A 5,000-nucleotide genomic window follows, 5' to 3' on the forward strand; every position below is an offset into this window, starting at 1 on the left:
AATGAACTCCTTACCTGCTTAGTTAAGCTGATTACCGATATACATTCATCTAAAGGAAGCATCCTAGCTTCGTGCAAGACACACAGGTAGTACCTTTTGCTCTCAGTTGCAAACCAAGACCGCCCTTCCTACCCCCACCCCCAGAGCTTCCATTTTACAGCCCCGGACAGAGACAGAACAATGCCACCCGAGCATAAATACAAAATAACAAAAAGGCCCAACCCTTGTTTTTGGGGGGGTGGGAATAGGCCTCAGAACCAGAGAAAACTCCTAAGAATTTTACCTCTTCATGATTACTGGTAGCTTTGCTCTTTCAATGGTCTTGGTGGCTCAGAAACTTATGCAATTGAAGGTTTTAGAAATAAACCTAAGACGTGTCCAACGCTTTGGCTTTTCGGTGGGATCTGTTGCATCAGCCCCTCGGAGGAGGTGAGCCATGTGGGGACCCTCCTTACGCAGCACCATGTCCTTTCCTCCCTCCCTCGCTCCCTCTTCCTCTTCCTTCTCTTCTGAAAGTGAAGCGTTCAAGTTCTCACTTTTATACAGGCAGTTAATGGAGGCCCAGCCCACATATGTGGGAGCACACCTGAACACCTGAACACCCGACCACACCCGCAGGGGGTGGCAACAGAACTGCACGTGTTCACATGACCTTCTCAGGGGACTCAGGCTCCCGCTCCTTTTGTTTTCCCGGAGAGGCCTAGGTCAGGTCCGGGTGAAGGATACTGAAGGTTCCTTCCTTCCTCTCTGTATCCCCCCTTCACCTTCTCCCCTACCTAGTAAGTAAGCAGTTGACCTGCTTAGTTAACGCAGAAAAGATACACCTTTCATTTTCAGGACTCTGTTTGGGCAGAAAAACACGTTACATGTATATCTCATCTTCGGCAAAGCTCTGGATCTTTAGATCAATATTTATCCAGTGTCCGGTGGGTGCTCTCTACTATGGGTATTCCGGGATCCCCGGGTACTCTGACCATCGTTAATCAATTTACTCTCATTTCTTTTCTTCTCTCAAACACTTCCACATCTGAGTTTGTTTGATGACTCATAAGGGCACCATACCAAAGATTAAGGATTAAGTTTAATAACTGTAAATTTCAGAGAACTGATTTCAAAGTGTGATAAAAGTTGAAGCACTTTGGTGTTTACAAGTTATCATACTTCTCTAAATGTCACCTCCTAAGTTCTTCCAATCCCCTGTTCTGTTTTACATGCGAGCATTTCTCTGGCTGCTGAGCATCTGGTCAGTAATCGCCTTAACCTTACAAAGAAGTGAGCTCCGAGTGCTCGGGCTCCCCTGCTCTCGGCAATGCTAACAGTGGAAATATGACTGGGATCATTGACAAGTCACTTATGAGAAAGGAGAGAAACTCTACATAATTGGCTCTGACCCGCTTGCCCACGAAATAGAGTACGATACGTATTACCTATGCATTCTTCCTTTGATCACTGGTTTTGGTTTATGGCCATCACACACGCTCTTTATTTTTTACGATTATCCCTTCCATGTCTCTGCATTACTTCCATCTTGTTTATTCTTTATAATAGCATACTTTTGACCAGACAAGAGCACATGTTTTTCTGCGACCCTCTAAATCCTTCTCCTCATCTATGTTAAATGAAAGATAAGCTAATGAGCCATAAAGAAAAAAAAAAAAAAAAAGAATGCATCAGCCCCCTTGGACATGCTGAGGCCATCCTATCCCTTGAAGCACGGTGACCCTTACCTAGGAGCTGAGTAAGGGATTCCAGGTTTACGTGCCGTGCCCTTTGGACAGGCCCATTTGGCCTCCCTAATGGGCCAATTCCAAAAAGGAAGTGAAAAGAGAGGAAACAGCCTTGTACTAGAATCTAGAAAGGCCCAGCACTGCGAGCGCTCCTATCTCTCATACATTTTATGTTTCCGCAGGCTCTGGGGTCAGACTGCTTAAATGTGAATTCTAACTTACTTGTGACTCTGGGCTAGATGTTTAACCTGCCTCAGTGTCCTCCTCTGTCGAATGGGAGGGTAATGACAGGATCTCTCTCCATGGGCAGCCGTGAAGATTTAGATGAATCCAAACATGCGCAGCATCTAGAGCTTGGCACATGGTAAGCACTTAATCACTGCTGGGTGGTATTATTATTAGCGTCATTGCTATTGTTTGCTAAGTCCAGGGGCAGTTTTAGGTGAGGGTGGCTTCTGTATATTTGTCTCGCGCAATAAATAATGTTGTGATCCGATCCTGTAATAATTTACAGTAGTCCTGCTGAACCAGGAAGATTTTATCCTTTCTCTGAATCTAAGTTTGGCAAGGGGTCACGGAGGGCATTGAAAGGTCGTAACACTTAAGCACCAAGCAAAAAAAAAAAAAAAAAAAAAAAAATTAGGTGTTTGGAGATCCCCGCTGTGGGAGCGGGGCATCCCAGACACCAAACGAGGGGCAGGGCTGCCGTCCTCTAGGATGGACAGTACAATTCCGTTTTGCAGAAGCAGCAGCTAAAAGTTCAAGACGATAAGGGACTTACTGAAAGTTCGTGCAGCTAAGTGGTGAAATTGAGTTTTCCATTTTTCATCTGTCTGACCTCAAAAATGCAACATCTCTCTGAACGCTGCATCACACTTTCCGAAACCTTGCACGCAAGGTACATGCTAAAGAGAGATTTTATGGTTTTTGACATTTATGTTGCACACATTCAAAAGAGATAAAAATAGACTCCATGCTGCTGATATAATTACTAGAGGCTATAAAAGCCATGCAAAAATCTGGAGACGGGGTGTGGGAATAGTCGGGGGAAGAACATAAACAAGGGAGCAGTGACACAAACTAGGACAACATACTGTCCTCAATCCCTTCACTAGCTCCCCAGGTCCTGGGCGAGTCCTACCACGGAAGACCAAGAACTTGGAAGCCTCCCCATCCGCAGGCAGGGGCACTGCCAGCAAGCCACAGGTGGGCACCGCATGAGCAGGTGAGAAATGCGACTGGAAAGGGGAGGCTGAGGATTCGGTGCCCCTAAAAGAGCCCATCAATCCTAATTATCCCACCTGCGCGCTGCTTGCACCCTACTTGGGTTTTTATTTTTCAGTCCGGCGGGTTAGGAGAGTTTTAGACACACGAGGGTCCGAGCCTCGGGAACCTGGAGGAGAAAGGTCAAGCAGCATCAGGAAGGGAGGCCTGCGCTCGGGTCCAGGTGGCCTCGGTGCCCGGGGAGGGGGGCCCGGGCCGGGCTGCATCCCTGCGGCACATCGGAACCGGAGTGGCACCTTGCAGGGCAGTGGCCTGCACAGACACCCAGGACACAGGGACAGGGAGCCCCGTTCGAGAAGATGCCCTGCTTATTCCCTCCCGGCTCCCTGCTCACGGCCTTTCACCTTTTCAGGACGCAAGCTGAGAGCCATCCTAGCCTGGCGTCCCAAGTGACACGCTGCCCGCAGTCGCAGCAAGGCCCTTGCACTCCTGCAACCCCGCTCGGGCCTCACCCGCAGGCATGGTGACAAAGCCCACCGAGCCCCCAGAGGACGTACATCTGGAGAGCCCAGCTCTGCAGAGGGCCCGAGGGGCCTGGGGGGGCCCAGTCGGCTGCTCAGCTCACCATCCGGGGTCCCCGGGGAGCCCGATGCGCGGGGACCTGCTCCTCCCTCTCCCTCTGGCCTTCTCTCCACTCATGCTCTAGGTCTCTGTCTCCCTCTCTCAAATAAATAAATAAAATCTTAAAAAAAAAAAAAAAAAGCCCAGATGGCTGCTGGTCCCACTCATAGAGGCTACAACTCAGACCCCACTGGATTTAGTGGCAGGTGCAGTCTGGCCTTGAGAAGCTGGATCTTGCCCCCCGGATGGGAACAAAGGTGGATGCCTTGACACGGGGCTGCCGGCTGCCTCCAGAGCTGGCCTTGCTGCTGACCACTCATGTGGTCACCATGTCCTTCAGCCTCCAGTGGCCGTGAAGCCGAACTCATCATTCTTGGGGAAAAGGACACAGACCGGGTTGAAACGAACCACTAAAGGTTACAAACTGACTCACGTGAGGATTAAAACCCAAAGCCCATGATGGGTCCCGTCGAGGAAGCACTTGACAGCGTTCAGACTCTGAACATTGTCAGACTTCTGCAGTGCTTTTAAGGAAAGGGCAAGTGACTTTGGCATTTTGGACACAGAGCCTTTCTGATGTAACAGACCTGAGTATCACGCTATGTTATATTGATCGCAGTGACTCCAAAGGGAACTATATACTCATTTTACTTTGAAATCCTTAAGAAGTATGTGGGTAATAATTACATCTCCCTTATAGCAGGTGTGAGTCTGGTGCAGTTTTTTATTTATTTATTTTATTTATTTATTTATTTTTTGAGTTAGCTCTCCCCCTAGGTAGTGTTCCTGGGTCTCTGGAGTGGATGAGTGGCTTAGAAACTGGGAGTGGGGAGTCATGGAAAGGAAGAGATGGGGAAAACGCACAGGGAAGAAGGACATGCAAAATAAAACACATTTAAATTTGTTACTACGCATGAGATCATATTTCTGGCACTTTGCAGAGGTCCTATGGAAGCTGTTAGTTCCAATATAGAAATACTAGAGTGAGTAAATTGGTGTTAAATTTAAATTTACTTAGGAAGTAATAGTCTATCTCCATTCCTTATAAGACTCTCTCAGGTAAATTGGGAAAAGAGACATCCATGGGAGGAAAGATTTTTCTAGTATTTAATCCACTGTTTCCCAGTATAAATGCAATTTGTGTTTAGGAAAATAAACATCCAGAAGGAAACCGCACATTTTATTGGCTTAGTGTCTCTTATGTTGGTAATTTAGAGGTGGTGTTGAACTTTGTTAAGAGAAAATAGTATTTAGCGTTCTCAAACAGGTGTAGAAATTACTTAAAGGTATACCAAGCTGAAACTTGGAAATGTCGCTACGTCCGTAGATCAATATTTACGTTTTAAAACTTGGAAATCCGAAAGGATAAGCATCTTGAATCCTATAACTTCCTTTTTTCCATGATGCATTTTGGAAGTCAGCAATACT

At 47.0% G+C, this 5,000-nt stretch overlaps 1 protein-coding gene and 1 long non-coding RNA gene across 6 annotated transcripts in view; one reads left to right on the forward strand and one right to left on the reverse strand.

The window, feature by feature from the left end:
• The window catches only part of LOC140611959 (uncharacterized), a 9,327-nt gene extending 5,097 nt beyond the window's left edge, over positions 1–4,230 (forward strand). The window contains exons 1-3 of one of the 2 annotated variants that reach the window (XR_012013280.1): positions 1–2,091; positions 2,843–2,952; positions 3,070–4,230. The exon at positions 1–2,091 is cut by the window's left edge and continues 5,097 nt beyond it. This is a non-coding gene — a long non-coding RNA (uncharacterized lncRNA). The remainder of the gene's footprint in view (positions 2,092–2,842; positions 2,953–3,069) is intronic. The other variant, XR_012013279.1, reaches the window with a different exon arrangement.
• The window catches only part of ZEB2 (zinc finger E-box binding homeobox 2), a 135,013-nt gene that overhangs the window by 58,987 nt on the left and 71,026 nt on the right, over positions 1–5,000 (reverse strand). The gene's annotated exons all lie outside the window — the stretch shown is intronic.

This window comes from Canis lupus, chromosome 20 (assembly GCF_048164855.1).
Source record: "Canis lupus baileyi chromosome 20, mCanLup2.hap1, whole genome shotgun sequence".
NCBI classification, from domain to species: Eukaryota; Metazoa; Chordata; class Mammalia; order Carnivora; family Canidae; genus Canis; species Canis lupus.